General features: G+C 48.0%; 1 long non-coding RNA gene across 1 annotated transcript; it reads left to right on the top strand.

The window, feature by feature from the left end:
• The first annotated feature begins 14,914 nt into the window (after positions 1–14,914).
• On the top strand, positions 14,915–16,291 carry LOC122698178. Its single transcript, XR_006342284.1, has 3 exons — positions 14,915–15,356; positions 15,662–15,774; positions 16,070–16,291. It is a non-coding gene; the product is annotated as an uncharacterized LOC122698178 (long non-coding RNA).
• The last annotated feature ends 1,737 nt before the right edge of the window (positions 16,292–18,028 follow it).

The raw sequence follows: 18,028 nt of genomic DNA, 5'->3' as shown, positions 1-18,028 counted from the left end.
CTCTGCCCACCCTTGGCAAAGCTTTTGAGCTTTCTCTAGCAAAGGGGGGGACACAACCCCATTGCCCCACTCCCAGGTCCCCGAGGCTGCTGCACCCATGACCCCTCACCCCCTCAGCAACTCCGCTAACCTCTAAGGATGCCATCCACTTCATCTGATGAAAGACCAGTGGTTCCAGCATGGAAAAGGGCTCATCTGTGCTTCCTGGTCACCAGTGTTGAAAGATCACCAGCGTTCATGATCGCACCGGTGTCCAGGAGCACCCTCTAACAAGCCCAGAAGTTGTTCCGGAGAGGCAGAATGGAGGGGGGTGCCATCAGGGAGGGGGGTCTGGAGGGCCAGCACTCTTTCTTAAGAGCAAGTCGACGTAAGGGCTCAGTCTCTTCACCTCCCTCCTCAGGCACCTCTGAGGACCCTGCATCCCGTGTGCTGGCTGGTGAATCTGAGGGCAGGAGGATTGGGCCTCAGCTTCCAGTTTGTGAAACAGGAAGAGCCCTGGCTTAGGAAGGAGGGTGGGAGGCCTGGGGGAACCAGATGGAAGTACAGACGGTTGTACACCTGAGCCCCTCCATGGTGACCATTCCTCACTTACCACGCTCTGATCTGCCATCCCCTCCTGTCTCAGGCCAAAATATCCTGAACTCGGACCCCACCCCAGTATCTCATGTGCAGGTCTGTGCTGAAGGGCCAACCCTGGGCATTTCTCTGGTCACTGCAGAACCTGAGGTCAGCCCGATCAGCTACCGGTGCAGCTCAAGAGGGTGACGGTTCCCTCCGGCCTGGCTGCTGCACTGCCTGTGGGCCAACTTCTGCCTCCGGGCCAACTTCTGCCTCCAGCCCTCTCTTCTCCCACCCCCAGGCGGCTGTCATCTCACCCTGAACCCCTTTTCTACTCAGCAGATTTAGCCACTGGTGCTTTGAAGCCTTTTGTTTTTATAAGATGGTTTTTTTTTTCAAGGAGACCAGGTTTTCGTCTCACTGGGACCTTGCAAGGCAGGGAGTGTCGCCCTGGTTTCTGTGCAGGTGGGTTGATTAAAGATGGTGTTTTCTTCTCTCTTCCTGTCCTGCCCATGAGTCTGCAGGGTCTTCTAAGGGAAAAGTCTTTGTATGAAGGGTGGGCAGAGGTTGGGAACCTAAGTCATTGTCATGATCAAACATTCCTGGGACACTGGCCTGTGCCTCTGGCTGGCTGTGTGGCTTTGGGCAAATGATCCTCCCTGTCTTTCCTGATCCATAAAATGCACAGAGGGGATTAGGTCAGTGGTTTCCAAACCTGGCTTCACAATCTCTTAGAGAGCTTTCTATTTTTCTGATTAAGTGTATCTTAAGATTATGCTTTCAAATATCATTGGCATCTTGGCTCTGCCCTCTTCTGATGATTCAGTTCCTGACTTGGAATAAACTGGCAGACAGTGCTTTAGACACTGATTCCTGTCTCCCAACTGGGACATCCTGGCTCTTTCTCTGACCATAACACAAGAATCAGTCTTTTGAATTTTAAACATTTATTTTTGTGTGTAAATAAGTAATATGTATATATGGCACAGAATTCAGAAAGTTTCAGGGTGCTTTGTACTCTTCACCTATTTTCCGTATCTTTCCAAAGATAGTCAATTTTTTTTTTAATTATATAAAATTTTCCCCTCACACAAGGTAAAATATGTTACTTACTCTTCAGCTCTACTTTTTTCAACCTAACTCTTGGAAATCTCCCAATAACACATGTGGAGCTGTCTTCCATTCTTCCACAGTGATTTGGTAGAACTGAGATTTTTAAGATCCCCAGGTGACCTTGCAGTTAGGACCAAGAACCAGAGGTTCCACATAAGCATGCCAGGTCCACTATGCCAACCTCTGTGGACCACTCCTGGTTGTGGAATCAGAGGGAAACAAATCAAGGAGTTTATGGTCTAGTGGGGAGCCCATGGAGTGATCAGGCAGAAGGGTGGATGCTGGTAGCAGGTGGTCAATGCTAAGGACAGTTTAGCATGAAAGGCAGTTGTTAACAGGTGCTAACAGCATGAGCAAAGGTAGGGAAGGAGGAAAGCCCATGGTGTCTGGGGTAAGAATGGCCAGAGACAGCTAGCTGGAGGAAGGTTCAGTGGGGAATGTATTAGATTTCTATTGCCGTCATAAATTATCACAACTGTAGTCTCTTAAAGAAATACACATTTGTTATCTTAAAGTTCAGCAGAAGTCCATCATGGGTCTCACTGGCGTAAAATTAAGATGTCTAGAGGATTGCATTTCTGGAGGCTCTAGGGGAGAATCCATGTCCTTGTCTTTTCTAGCTTCTAGAGGCTCCCTGCATTTCTTGACTCTTGGCCTCTCTCTTCAAAGCCAGTGACATCACAGCTCTGATCCTTTTTCCATCATCACATCTCTCTAAGCACAGCCAGGAAAAGTTCTCCACTTAGAAGGATCTGTGTGCAGGATAGTTTCCTCCTCTCAAAGTCTTTAATCCCATCTACAAAGTCCCTTTTTCTATCTATTACATTCACAGTTTCCAGAAATTAGAATGGGGACATCTTTCCCGGGGCGGGAGGTCATTATTCTACCTTCCACAGGGAAGGAGTTCTATCCTGCAGCCCTGACTGTCAAACCAGAGTGCATCAGAATGTCAAACCTGGAGTGTGTGTGTGGGGAGGAGGGGTAGCTATTGAAGGACTTTCAGCAGAAGCTACTCAGAACTGTCCTTTAGTGAGAACTGGCAGGGCTGGAACAGTGGGTTGGAGGAGGGAAGCAGGAAACAGTGTTTTGTCTGGAAGAGGTTTAAGATTTCTCTCTTCTCTGTGTAAACGTGTGTTCTTGGAGGTATGTGTGTGGCCAGGAGCTCTATGTGTGTAAACTTGGGATGGCCCCTGCAGTAGAGTCACGATCAGCATGAGCTGCAGGACACAGGCATCCCTTGGTCACTGTTCATCACTCTAGAAACTAGTTACACTGGCCTTCCCACAAAGCCCAGCACCGGGACTTCCCTGGTGGTCCATTGGTTAAGAATCCACCTGCCAATGCAGGAGACATAGGTTCGATCCCTGGTCAGGGAAGATGCCACATGCTGCAGGGCAACTAAGCCCGTATGCCACAATTACTGAAGCCCATGCACCCTAGAGTCCGTGCTCTGCAACAAAAGCCAGGGTAATGAGATGCCCACGTGCAGCAACGCAGACCAAGTGCAGCCAAAAAAAAAAAGCCCACACAGCTCCTGCTCCCCTGGGGCCATTTCCTGGCAACCTCTGCACATTCAAATAATCCAGCTAGGATGGATCTTCCAATGACTATTGAGTCATAAAGGTGCCCAAGCCATTCTTTGAAGCACTAAAATACAAATTCCCCAAGGTGCATTTGACAAGCACAAGAGTCTCCTGGGATTTGTAGACAGACTAGTGTTTGCTTGAGTAAGTTAGGATTGGGTCTTCCTGTTTCTAAACAGATTGGGAATGAGGGAGTGCCTGACATCAGACCTCATTGCCTTATAAGGTTCATTACTCCACAGGCTACTGGCGCTGGACAGGCCAAGCTTCTCAAGTTTACAGAGCATAAGAATGCCTTAAAAATCCAAATTCCTAAGCCTGATCTGAGCCACACTAAACCCAACATCTGGGCAGCAGCAGGAACCTATGTTTTTCCCAAGTGCCCTGAGTGATCCAGGTTTGGGAAATTCTAGAACCAGGTAAAGAGGCCTCCAAACATTTTTGAAACTTCCCCTCCTCCAGGGTCTTGGAAGGCCTACCCAAATTATGCCTGCCAGCCCCCTCAAAACTTGACTCTAAGACTCTAAAGTTTCGATTTCATTTGTTAATACTTGTTACAGTCTTAAATTTTTTTAAAAACGGGTTAATCGTATCAAAAGGTAGGATCAACTCTTGAACTTTAACACTGACAACTTCACCACTAGGTTAGTTTGAGCAAAGACAGGTCCAAGTTTGCCCACCGCCACCTGAGCTGGGGACCACAATGTGCCCCAAGTCTCAGACTCAGCGATTCCCCTGAAACCAGACTGACGAGGACCAGGCCGACGAGCTGCAGAGAGAGCCCTGTGCTGGCCTTCCAATACTGAAGTTTGAGTTTCCCCTCTGCCCCCACTCACCCTGGGACCTGGGGCCCCTCCTCCCCACCTCTGGCCTTGGTGACTTCGTCATGACATGAGAGGGCTGGACTTGGCAGAATATTCCTGGGTTTCTTTACTGCTGATGTTCTGGGATGGGGCTTCTCCACCCTACCTGCACTTGGGGTGTGTTTTTAAAATATAGATTTCTGGGCTCCACTCATGTACCAGATTCCAATTCACTTGGATCCAAGCAACTGAATTTATCCTTCAAATATTGATTAAGAATTTACTGTGTACCAGGCACTGGGGATATGAAGTGAACAAGGCAGGACATAATAACTGCTCTCCTGGGGGATATCTATGGGAGGATACACACAAAGGCAGACCAGTAAATTATATGTCTTGTCAGATAATTGTCATGGAGCAAAAGAGGGCAGGGCAGGGAAGGCAGGATAGGGATCGATTCTGGTTTTATATTGGACATCAGGTCAGTCAGAAAGGTTTTCTTCCCCCAGCCATGCACTGCGTGGCAAGTGGGAATCTTGGTTCCCCAACTGACCAGGGATCAAACCCACACTCCTTGCATTGGGAGTGCAGAGTCTTAACCACTGGACCGTCAGGGAAGTCCCTGAGAAATAGTTTTGATAAAATGCCTGAAGAATTTAGAGGACAAAGGGAACAGCAAGTGCAAAGGCCCTGAGGTAGAAGCCTGAATACTAGAAGGAAGCAAGGAGGCTAGTGTGGTCCAAAGCAAGAAAAGGGGAGAGTGGTAGGAGACAAAGTCAGATAAGGGTGTGAATGTCTGACGCTATATTGGCTTGAACAACACCATAAGGGCTTTAGTTTTTGATCTGAGATGGGAAACCACAGAACTAGGAAGAATCCCTTGGGATACTGAGTGAAGAATACACTGTAAGAGGTCAAGGACTGGAACACAGAGGCCAGGTCAGATGCTCTCAAGACAATCCAGGTGAGGGATGGTGGTGCTCAGTTAGGGTGGCTAGAACAGAGGCCTCGGGTATTTCTTTCCAGCCCTGAAATGCTAGGAATCGCCAGTCTAATTGAAGCAAGGAGTTAATAGACAGGCACCACCTTGTGTGTTAAGCCAACAAGCGTTTATTGATTATCAATCCAGTACCATTTACTGGAAGCTCTGATTCGAGGCAGCATGATCAGCACCTGTTAGGACAGACGGTGGCTGCAGGGGTTATGAGGAGGGGCAGCCTCTCCCTGGGGGACTCAAGGAGGGCCGCCTGGAGTGACCCAGAGGGAAGCGCGTGGATGTCTCTAGATCAGTTTCTCCAGCTCCACATTATTTCAACTTAGTAGTAGTAGCGTTAGGCACTCAGTCATGTCCGACTCTTTGCGACCCCACAGACTGTAGCCCTCCAGGCTTCTCTGTCCATGGGATTCTCCAGGCAAGAATACTGGAGTGGGTTGCCATGCCCTCCTCCAGAGGATCTTCTCAACCCAGGGATCAAACCCGGGTCTCCTGCACTGCAGGCTGATTCTTTACCATCTGAACTTGGGGCCAGGTAGTCCCTTGCTATGGGAAGCTATCCTGTGCGCTGTAAGATGTTTAGCAGCAACCTTGGGCTCCACCCGCCGGATGTAGCCCCACCCTCAGTAGTGACAATTGCCAAATATCCCTGAGGGGCAACATTGCCCTCAGTGGAGAATTGCCTCTAGACAGAAGAAATAAAGTGAGTTAAGTCATCAAGGAGGGATGAGGGAGACTTGGGTAAATCACTTAACTTGAGCCTCATTTTTTCTCATCTGTAAAATCGCACAGTATTTGAAAGGCTTATTGTGATAATGAGAATACCTGTAAGGCACTTGACATATAGAAGGGCCCTGATAAATGTTAGTTCCTTTCCATCATAACACGAAAATGACACCTCCTGACCCTCGTCTCATCAAACAATGGGCTGCTTCTGAGACTATGATCCTTAGGCTCCAAACTAGGGCCTTAGTGTTTCTGTCCACACATTGGCCCTAGGGAGAACGGAGGAATGAAGCCAGATCAGTGGCTCCAAACTTTTGAAATTACCACGTTCACCCTCGCCTGATTTTTTTTTTAAAGAGAGCATTGATAATAATTTATTTCCCAACTACTCAAGGCAGCTGTCCTGGCCCTGCGGGGCAGGACTCACCACATGACCTCCTGGAGCACCGGTGTTCCCAGTCCAGAACACAGGCTCCTTTATTGGCTTGATGACCTCTTCCCATTTCAGTAGGAGACGGTTCTCTGGCTTTCAGAAGTACTGCGAGAACACAAGGACCCCAATCTGCTATAGAGGCTCCCGACTATCAGATTAAGAATCACGAATGGTTGGTGGTTATAAGAGAGCGGGGACTCCCAAGCCTCCAGCCCCAGCACCAAGTCCTGCAGCTACCGTGCCAGGCACAGGGCTTGGGGTTTCACTTGTGCCAATGGCTCATTCGCTGATATTGTCACCGTTTCATAGGTAAGGACATGGATAAGGATTGCATTAAATCTGTAGCAATCTACAGATTGCTTTGAGTACTATGCTCATTTTTTTTTTTAGGAAGCAATTCAATTTTTTAATGCTCTCATCTTAATTAATTATTTTTGTCTTTGCTAGGTCTTCGTTGCTGTGCATGGCCTTTCTCTAGTTGCCAGAGAAAGCAGAGGCTACTCTTCATTGCGTTGCATGGGCTTCTCATTGCAGGGGCTTCTCTCGTTGCAGAGCACAGGCTCTAGAGGCACGTGGGCTTCAGTAGTTGTGGCTCATGGACTTTAATGCTTCAGCTCAGTAGCTGTGGTACATGGGCTTAGTTGCCCCGTGGCATGTGGAATCTTCCCAGATCAAGGATGGAATCTCTGTCTCCACCCTTGGCAGGCCGATCTTAACCACCAAACCATCAGGGAAGTTCACTGTGACCATTTTAGCAATGTTAATTCTTCCAATCCAAGAGCGTGGGATATCTCTCCATTTCTATGAAAGTGTTAGTCGCTCAGTTGTGTCTGATTCTTTGTGACCCCATGGACTGTAGCCTATCAGGCTGCTTCGTCCATGGGATTTCCCAGGCAAGAATACTGGAGTGGGTTGCCATTTCCTTCTCCAGGGGATCTTCCCAACCCAGGGATCGAACCCAGGTCTCCCGCATTGCAGGCAGTTTCTTTACTGTATGAGCTACCAGGAGTCATCTTCAATTTCCTTTAACACTATCTTATAGTTCTCAGGATATAAATCTTTCACTTCCTTGGTCAGGTTTATTCCTGTTTGCTTTCTTTTTTTAAATGTGATTTTTAAAAAGATTTTGTTTTTATTATCCCTTTCTGATATTTCATTCATAGTGTAAAGAAATGCAATAGATTTCTGTATGTTAATCTTTTTTTGTTGTTGTTGTGTTGGGTCTTTGTTGCTGTATGGGGGTTTTCTCTGGTCGTGGCGAGTGGGGGCTACTCTTGCTTGCAGTGTTTGAGCTTCTCACTGCAGTGACTTCTCTGTTGTCGAGAACATGTTCCAGGCGCAAGGGCTCAGTAGTTGCAGTTCGAGGGCCCTGGAGGTCAGGCGCAGGATTAGTGGCTCACGGGCTTAATTGCTCCACCCGTGTGGAATCTTTTGGACCGAGGACTGAACTCGCGTCGCCTACACTGGCAGGCGGATTCCTATCCAACATGCCACCAGGGAAGTCCATCTGTGTGTTAATCTTGTATCCTGCTACCTTGCTGAATTCATGGTTCAGTTCTAGCAGTTTTGGTGTGGCATCTCTAGGGTTTTCTAGATATAGTATGTCACCCGCCAAGGACAATGACTTCCAAACTCCCTCACCCTCCGGGTGAACACACCTTATATGCATTTCTGTCCACATTCTTGGCTTCCTGCGCTTGTGTCTAGGGAGGATCCTCAGTGTGACTGGTGGGGTTTGTGGGAGTGGTGGGAAATAAAGCCGTGAGGCCCAACAGGATAGGATGCTACCGACAGGAGGAATATAGTCAACACTAAACATGTATGGAGTCCTCACAATGTGCCAGGTTTACATCAACTCCCTAATCCTCACAGAGATCCTGTGAGGCAGCTGCTGTAATTCCCATCTGATGGATGAGGAAACTGAGCCACAGAGAAATTAAGACTGCACAGGTTGCAAAGGGGGATGACGCCTGCTTGTTGAGCGCCTGGCTGGACTCTTCATGAGTGATATTGTTCATCCTCCCCACCATCTCCAGTAGAGCTATAGCCCCTGTTTTACCCTTGCTGTCTCTTGCTTGTTTTCATGAAAAATCCTAATCTTGCTGTTGCATGATTTCGCTCTGCCTCCTTCCGGGAGAACCTTGGGGAGCACGGCTGTCACAGGGACACCTGCTGGCTGGTGCCGTATCTACATTGTCTCTAGACAGCTGGACTCCGTGTCCCCCCGAATGCCTGACCATCCGGCTGCCCAGCCACCTCCCTGCCTCTCTTGGCACCAGACTCAGAAAGGGCTCTGCATAATAACCGGGGTTGTAAAAAAAAAAAAAAAAAATAACCGGGGTTGTGCAGAACCAGACCAGGGTTCGTGTCCTGGCTCTGGCACTTGCTCACTGGGAAATCTTGGTCACGTCTTATCATGTCTTGATAAAAATCCCTCACTTGTAAAATTCCTCACCGGGCAGGGTTCTCTGAGGATCACAGGTGAGCCTGAAAGTAAAAGATGAAGTGTGAGTTCCATCCCCCTGGCCTCCAGGCACAGAAGGTGTCCTCTCTGCCTGCCTGGGGTGAGTGTGAGGCAGTAGGATTGCACCCCAGTCTGCATCCCCGCTCTTCCCTGGCATCTCCTCACTCCCTGAAAGATGACAGCTCCTGAATCACCATGGATGGGGATGGCGAGGGGGAGGGGGTGTCCCAGGGCCCCGAGGAGAAGGTAGATGGTGAGCTGGGGTCAATGGGACTTCATGGGGAGAAGGTCAGTAAGGAGAGGAGAGGAGTCAGGGTGAGACAGAGCACTAGGAGTGACCAGGAAGGTGAGTTCTTGTCTCAATTTAACAGATCACTTTAGACAGGCCAGTCACTGTTCTGAGTCTCAATATTTCCATCTGCAAAATGACCCTCTTAATGTATATTTTCAGGCCACAGGGTAAGAGCTTTGGAAATTGTAAAAACTGTACACAGGGAAAGAACTCTTTCTATTTTGGGGTGCCCTGAGGCCTCCTTGACAGACCATACTCTGGAGCAGTCTGGCGGGATCTGAGTCTCAGTTCTGACCCCCAGAGGGGCTCTCAGAGGCCTCTTCAACCTGCCAGACCCAGCCTTCCTCCATCTGCCTCTGCAGCCCAGCCTGCCCTCCTGAGATGGCCACGGGCAGAGGACCCATTTCACTGTCACAGGACTTAGCCTTGAGAATCAGCCACCATTCGCTTCTGCCTCCTCTCCATCCCATGATCCGCTCACCTCCCCGCAGCCTTTGCCCAGAGGCCCCAGGAAGTATCTCTGAGCCTCCACTGTGATGAGCACTGCCATTGCCCGGAAGTGAGAAGAGAGCTCCCGGATGGGAAAGGAGCTGTTCCGGGTCTGGGGACCATCATCTCTCCCCACTCCGTGCCTGCAAGGACTGGCCAGGGGTCTGGAAGTCGCTGTCACACTGCTGCATCCAGCCTGGTCCTGTCGGTGCTCAGTAGGTGCTTGTTGAGTAAGTGAGAAAATGAATGAATGAATAAATGAATGAGTGAAAGACTAGCAGGGTGGGTACTGTGGTTATTCCCTTCTACAAATAAGGAAACTGAGGTTCGGTGAGGCAAAGGGCCCTTTCCTTCACCAGGCCACCCAGCCATGACTGGACTCCTGTTTTCCCACTCTAATGCCCTGTTCTCCTGCGGGCAGAGATTCTGCCTCTTTGCCTGGGTCCTGCAGCAAGGTAAGAACTACTGGCCTAATTCCCTGGGTTTTAGGGAACCTGGGCTCTCTTATACCCCCCACCTTCTTCTCCATGGGAAAAACTTAAAAGCCCTCATCCTGGCAGGGGGCAACACAGCCTCTTCTCCTGGGTGAATGCACATATCAGACCCCTGGGAGCTGTGGTCACCACTACCACCATGAGGTCCTCAAATCCCTCTGACCCCTCTAATGTGGCCAGGTCACAGTGCCATAGCCGGACTTTGGAATAGACAGCCTAGAATCCAACCCCAGCTCTGTCCCTGGGCAGCTCACTTACCCTCTCCAAGCCTCAGTTTTACTTATATAGACCAGTATTTGCATATCTCTCTCTGGGTTGTACTGGGTCTAAGGACACATGCATCATTGTGCCTGGCACAGAGTCGGACCTCTACATATGTACCTTTTCTGTCCCATGTCATCAGTACAAGGTACTCGACACCTCCGCTATGAGGTCAACGCCAAGGACCGCCAAGGACTCTCTAAGCTTGGGCCAGCCAAGGAGAGGTGAGGTGGCCACTGACTACCTGTTCCTCCACCCACAGCCCCGTTAGGGTGCAAATGAAGCTCCCTTTGCTTTCCTCTTCCCACCAGAGTGTCACCTGCCCACCCTCCCGAGTCCTGGTGGTGGCCCAGCCAGCATCCTTGGCCTGGCTCCCCAAGGGACTGCTCCCTCTGTTCCAGTGACCTAATGCTGCCTAACAAATCAACTCAAAATGTTGTGGCTTAGAATATTTTAATATATCTCACAACTTGGTGGATCAAGGATTTGGGTGGGTTATTCTGCTCCATGGCACCAACCATAGTCACTGGGCAACAGCAGTTAGTGGGTGATGAGTTTGGTCTGAGAGTCCAAGGCACCCACGAGGCTGCCCTCACATGCCTGATGTCTGGGTGGCATCAGCAACAAGATTGAGCTCAACTGGGCCCATCTCCCTGTCATCTCAGGGCCTTTCCACATGGTCTCTCTAGCAGAATCACTGGAGTTTCACATGGTGATTCAGAGCTCCAAAAACCCAAGGTGGCAACTGCCAGTCCTCATAAAAGCTAGGTTTGGAACTGGTACAGCATGATTTTCACTATAATCCACTGGTCAAAACAGCCACTAGCTGGTCCACATTCAAGAAGGGGAAGCACTGACCCTATCTCTTAACAAGAGGACTGGCAAAGAAATTTTGGTGGCCTTTAGTCTGTCACACCATCTAAAGTCTCTCCATTCCCTTGAATTTAACACACATGTGTAGCCTCAGCTTCTACTGTGCCAGGCCCTGTACAGGGTACTAGGGATGAAATGGTTAAGGTAGAGAAAACTTAAAACCATGACTGTGTCTGAAGGAGTGGAGATTTCCTTATATAAAAGGTGTCTTGTTTCCGAATGCCTTAGGGAGTTAGATTTGCAGATGGGTTTAGGAGTAGGGGCTAGAGAGAATGGAACATTTTCCACATACAGGGTAAGAAAAATGTTGGAGGCCCTGTGGGCAAACTGATACAAAAAAATGAGAAATAGGAAAAGGCCTGGAAAAACTGGAGAGGGTGAGCTGGATAAAAATTTCCCTATGGTGGAAGAACATTTCAGACAAATGTCCAAATTCACATTCATTAATTCAACTGAGGTCAGTCTACTGCCTACCAGTACTGAGTGCTGTAAAAAGGATGATGAGCAAGATCAGTCCATATTACAACCTCATAGAGGAAGAAAACAAACACACAAAAAGTAAAAAGACAGATAAACGAAGTAATGACAAATTGCTATAAATCTTACGAAGGATATTCGCAAGTTGCTGAACAAGAGAATAAAATAAGAACCAACTTCAGATATTAAAACCCTCCTCCCACCTTCACCAAATCTTTAGTAAAATCTGCTATCCACACAAAGGCCCGTGTGAGGGGGGATTTGTGGAACAAGGCTGAGTTCTAGATCTGGTCTAACAAAATGAGTACCAGAGACAGGAGAACAAGACGGAGCTGCTTCCATGAGCTCAACTAATTAAGCAAGAACAGGGGCTCAAATTCTTAGCCCCATCCCAACACTGCATCTCCCAGGATTTTGCAAACAGCCTGCAAGTGTATGAACCTCTACAGATTATATGAATGGATGAATCAAATCACAATCAACAGGGTAGGCACCTTCTCCAAAACTGCAGCGCATCTGAATTAGATGTGGCCTGTGATGGAGGCCTGTAGAGGGGACTTAGAAATACAACCTTGTTCATATTGATGTATGGCAGAAATCAAACCAATATTGTAAAGTGATTATCCTTCAATTAAAAATAAATAAAACAAAACCAAACAACAGCAAAAAAGAGAGAGAGAAAGAAACACAACCTTGAAACGTGGAGCAGGGAGAACTGATCATTCCTCTGGATGAGTTCAGAGAAGACTTCCTGGAGGAGGGGACATTTGAGCTGAGTCTCAAAGGATGAGAGGTTGCTGGGTATCAGGGAGAATGAATTAGTTGGTGCCAAGCCAGACAGCTCTTACATAGAGACCCAACAACAGAGTGGCTTAAGGAACACAGTGTCTTTCTCACATTATAGTCCCCATGTGAATCACAGGTCTTTCTCACATTATAGTCCCCATGTGAATTGTCCAGGTGGGTGGCCAGATCTGCTGCCTGCAGTTACTCAAGGACCCAGGCCATTCGCTACAAAACTGTCATCATGAATGTCTCTGCAGCTGTCTCAGCTCTCACGTCTCCACTTCCTGCTCCCCTCCTACTGCTCACTCTGATTGGGAACTCTTGTCTCCATCACGTGTGCATGTGCCCATGCTGTGGGTCAAAAAAGACAGCATGGAGCTGACTTGTCTCCTCATTGAAGTCAGGGTGAACCCACATCCAGGCCCTTCCCAGACTGATTCTGATTTCTCCCTCTTCATCTCTCAGTGACAAGGACTCTGGATTGGCTCAGCCTTCAGAAAGTCCCTCATACTGGGGAGACATTCCAGCCCCATCCTCACTATATCATTGTAACTCCCGAAACCCATTGTGATTGGATGAATGTAGGTCACGTGCCCATACATGAGCCAATCACCACAGTGAAGGGAATGGATATAAAGATTGGTCAAGCCATTCCTGTACTCACTTCATCCCTGATGCTGTGAATGTAGCCCTAGCCTCACCACCTTGAGTCAGTGGGAAGGGCACTAATCGACCTCCAAATGAAAATCAAAGGGGATGGATGCTGGGGAGGCAATTTACCAGTGATCATTATGGTGCAACCCCCTTCAGTTTTCCACCAGCCTTTCCAAAATCAGTGCTGTCTATTCCTGCTTCCTGGCCAAGGCCTATACCTTCCCCTGGCTAGAGGTGCTCTTTCCTGTCCTCATTTTCTGAGATATAGATTAAATGCTGCTCCTTCTAGCTTGGTTCACAAACATGTGCTGAGTCCTCTCCCTCCATAGAGAGCCTGTAGACAGAGAAGAAATGGATACAGTCCCTGACCTCTAGAAATTCCCAGTTCAGTGGGACAGTATTAGAAGCTACCATTTATTGAGTGTCTGCTGTATGTCAGGCACTGTATGCCTTTCACACATCACCACATTTGATGCAAACACACAAAAAATGGTAGCCTCTGTGCACGGTCCCTGTCTCTTCAAATTGTAAGTTCTGAGAAAATCCACCAGCCTCTAATTACCTCTTCCTCCTCATCTCATACCAGTCCTCCTTCTTGTTTGCATGCCCCATACTGACCTTCTTTCAAGTCCTTGATATTACCATGTTCCCTTCTACCACAGGACCTTTGCACATGCAGTTTCCTCTGTCTAAAATGCTCTCTTATTTTGCCTAATTCACCTATGAATCCTTCATATGTCACACCAAACATTCCTCTGGGAGAGGGAGGTCTCCCTTGACCTTCCAGATGAGGCCAAGATCCCTGCTTAGAGGCTTTTAGAGTGCTCTGCCCTTCTTCCTAGCACTACTCACAAGTATAATTATATGCTCATTTGTATTTAGTGTTTGTTATTGGTCTCCCCACCAGACAGTTAATTCCCATGGGGACAAGAATGGGGTCATCAGATAGTTTTACCTAACACATAACAAAAGCTCAGCAACTATTTGTTGAGTGAATAAGTTGTACATCCATATGCTTGTCCCCCAACACATGAGGGGCAGGAGCTGAGTCAATATTTGTTAATGTGCTCTTAATCCAGAATGTGACAAAGCAATGCTTACTTTGGTTTTAGTTTGTGGTAAGTTTTGTCACTTGTAACTGCTAGAATCCTGGTTAACACAATGTTCAAACAAGTTTGATAAAGACTTTTTGGCTGCCCCACTGAGGCCTGTGGGGGTCTTAGTTCCCCCACCAGGGATAGAACTTGTGCCCCCTGCACTGGAAGCACCTAGTTGTAACCACTGGACCACCAGGGAAGCCCCCTGAGCTAGATTTTAAGGGGGCAGGAGACCCAAGTCAAATCATAAATCGTTCAGCACGAACCTGGCTTCCCAGGTGGCTCAGTGGTAAAGAATCTTCCTGCTAATTCAGGAGACACAGGAGACTGCGGCTTGATCCCTGGGTCAGGAAGATCCCCTGGAGAAGGAAATGGCAACCCACTCCAGTATTCTTGCCTGGAAAATCCCATGGATGGAGAAACCTGTCAGGGTACAGTCCATGGGGAAAGTGGAACGACTTAGCGACTGAGCACCCATGACACATCACAGGCCCTCATCTCCCAGAAAACACCTTTCTTATAGTTCCCCATACTTTCCCACCAAAGTACATTTCACAATTTTAATTGGGCAATTCGTTTTATCATCGGTTGCTCACTGTTTTCTGATTAGACTGTAAGCCTTATTTGTGTACAAACTATAAACTCGTCACTGCATACCTTATACTCAGTATATGACCAAGCACAGAGTAAGTGATCAATAACTATTTTTTAATGAACAAATCAAAGTGAATAAAATGGTGAAATAGTGAAATAAAATTAGTGAAAAATTAGTGAATAAAATAATTAGGCAGTAATTACACGGTGGTTCAGAGCACCGGCTTTAGGGTAAGAAAGACTCCCTAAATACCAAGTCAGACACCAGATTGAAGTGCTTCTGCTACCTACTAGCTGTGTTAATCCGGGCAAGCCACGTCAACGCTTCTGAGCCTCAGTCTTCTCAGCTGTAAAATAAGATGATAATATCACCTATTCTATGGATTGGTGTATGGAAAAGCGGAAATTGCGAGTGAAGTTATTAGTACAGCTATTAATACAATTCTTTCTAGCAAGTATTCAAAATGTGTGTTGGTGAAGAGGCTGACGACAAGCCTTCCCCTTCCCTTGCATCCTCCCAATCCACTCTCCAGAGACCCTGAGAAACAAGAAAGGCCGTGGTCACTCCACAGAAGAGGACGCAGACGAAGGATTTGCTCCAGGGCTCGGCGGAGTATCAGACCTGCTGATCCACAGGACCGGCGGGGTCTGGCGGAAACCAGCAGGTGGGGCTGCAGAGCGAGCGGCTTCCTGGAAACTTCTGGGGCCGCGGGCGCTCAGATAGGGCGTCCGGTCCTCGGTCCGCCCACGGCGCCCCCTCCAGCCTGACGCCTCCCACCCCTTCGTCCCTCCCGGACCGACACTCCCCGAGCTCGGGCCCCGCCTCCAGCCCCACCCCTCATGGAGCGCCTCTTCCTGACTCTGGGCCCCTCCGAGCCCCGCCCCTCTCCGCGGAGCTGAGCCCCGCCCCCCCGCCTCCTCCCCAGGCTCGCGCCCCGCCTCTCAGCCCCACTGACTCCCTTTGTTCTAGAGCCAACCCTCCCGGGGCTTGGGAGGCGCTGACTCAGCGGAATGGAACCGGACCTTGGCGCCCCCACCCCCACCCCACTCTCCCGGCAGAGTTGGAGGTTGGCGCCTGGGGAGGTGAGAGGTGCGATCGCGACCGCCCAGCCCTTCTTTTGTTCAGAGAACATTCCTTTGCTCCTGCCCTCCCAACCTGGAGTTCACGGTTCCTGTTTCAGGACCGTGATACCCAATATGCAGCCCTAGAACCTGGCTCCCGCCACGTCCTAGTTGTTGGCGTGAACCTTAGGTTTGTTGCTGTTGTGTAGTCGTTCAGTTGTGTCCCACTCTTTGCGACCCCGTGGACTGTAGCCCACCAGGCTCCTCTGTCCATGGGGTTTCCCAGGAAAGAACAGTGTTGCCTTTCCTTCTCCAGGGGATCTTCCCCAGCCAGGGATCTTACCGGCATCTCCTGCACTGGCAGGCGGATTCTTTACCGCTGAGCCCCCAGGGAAGACCTCAGTTTGCGCATCTGTACAATGGGAGCCAGAAGGTTGATGCTGAAGAAACACTTGGGAGATTAACTGCGAAAACACAATTATGAACGCTGCAGACACAAAACGAATGTTAGAGACTTGGCTTTGGAAGGGCTCCACTGATAAAAAAAAAAGCTGACACATGTGTGTTGAGTTCACCTCTTTCATTTCTTCTCAGTCTTTGAAACCTCACCTTCTCAGTAAGGGCCTTCCCTGATCTCTCTTACACAGCTTCAAGCTCCTGGAGTTACCCTGTCACACATTTCCATAGTAGGCGGTAGCTTCCTCAATTCAAATACTTGCAACTACTTTCTCTTTAAATTGAGGTATAATTTACGGTGAATGAAATGCACAGACAGAACTTAAACACGCAGTTCCATGAGTTTTGACAAAATGGAAACATCTCTGTAACCTACACCTCTGTCAAGACAGGGAACATGTGGAGACGGAGAACTCCACAGAAAGTTCCCTTCCCAATGAATAGCATCTCTCACCGCCCACAACCACTGTTCCTATTACAATTAACCTGGATAAGTTTTGCCAGTTCTAGAACTGCATATAAATTAAAGCATACAGTATGACTTTTCTGAGCCTGATTTTTTTCATTCAGCGTATTCTTCTTGGGATTCAGATATATTGTATGATTAGTAATTTGTTTCTTTTCACTGATGAGTAGTATTTCATTATATAGCCATAGCATACTTTGTTTATTCATTTCTCTGTTGATGGACTTTGGGGTTGTTTTCACTTTGTGGCAATTATTAAGCTATGAACATCACAATTTTTTTGTGGACCTGCCTTTTTTATTTCTTAGGAGAGGAATTCCGGGGTTGTAAGGTTGTTGTAGGTTTAGTTTTATAAGAAACTGCCAAATAGTTCTCCACAGTGGTTATAATACTTTACCTTCTTATCAGCAACATAAGAGACTTCTGGTTCTTCCACATGCTCCTGAGCATTTGGCACAGCCAATCGTTTCACTTTAGTGAACATGGGTGCAATGTATCTCCTTATGGCATTGCTTTTTAAAAAATATTTAATTAATTAACATCAATTTTGGGGGTGGGGGGCTGCCCTGGATCTTCATTGCTGCACTTAGGCTTTCTCTAGTTGCAGTGAGCTAGCTTCTCATTGCTTTTCATTGCAGTGGCTTCTCTTGTTATGAAGCACTGGCTTGAGGTGAGTGGACTCAGTAGTTGTGACTCACAGGCTTATTTCCCTGTAGCAGATGGAATCTCCCCACGCCAGGGGGTGAACCCATGTCCCCGGCATTAGCAAGCAGATTCTTAACCACTGGACCACCAGGGAAATCCATGGCATTCATTTTTGAAAATAATGGATCAATATATTTAAATGATCAATACAAGTACACAGTTCCAAAAATTCAAAAGGCCCATCAGCAAAGAAAAGGCTCAACCACTCCTTTTTGCTCCCTAGAAAGTATCAGCCTTAAGAATGGCTTGTCCTACATGAAAAGATGCTCAACATCACTCATTAACAGAGAGATGCAAATCAAAACCACAATGAAGTACCATCTCACGCCAGTCAGAATGGCTGCTATAAAAAAGTCTACAAATAATAAATACTGGAGACGGTGCTGAGAAAAGGGGTCCCTCTTACACTGTTGGTGGGAATGCAAACTAGTACAGCTACTCTGGACAACAGTGTGGAGATTCCTTAAAAAACTGGAAATAGAACTGCCATATGACCCAGCAATCCCACTGCTGGGCATACACACCGAGGAAATAAGAAATAAAAGAGACATGTATACCCCAATGTTCATCGCAGCACTGTTTACAATAGCTAGGACATGGAAGCAACCTAGATGCCCATCGGCAGATGAATGGATAAGAAAGCTGTGG

This window comes from Cervus elaphus, chromosome 8, assembly GCF_910594005.1.
Source record: "Cervus elaphus chromosome 8, mCerEla1.1, whole genome shotgun sequence".
Taxonomy (NCBI): Eukaryota; Metazoa; Chordata; class Mammalia; order Artiodactyla; family Cervidae; genus Cervus; species Cervus elaphus.
Note: the sequence above shows the minus strand (reverse complement) of the source record. Positions and strands in the feature narration are given on the sequence as shown.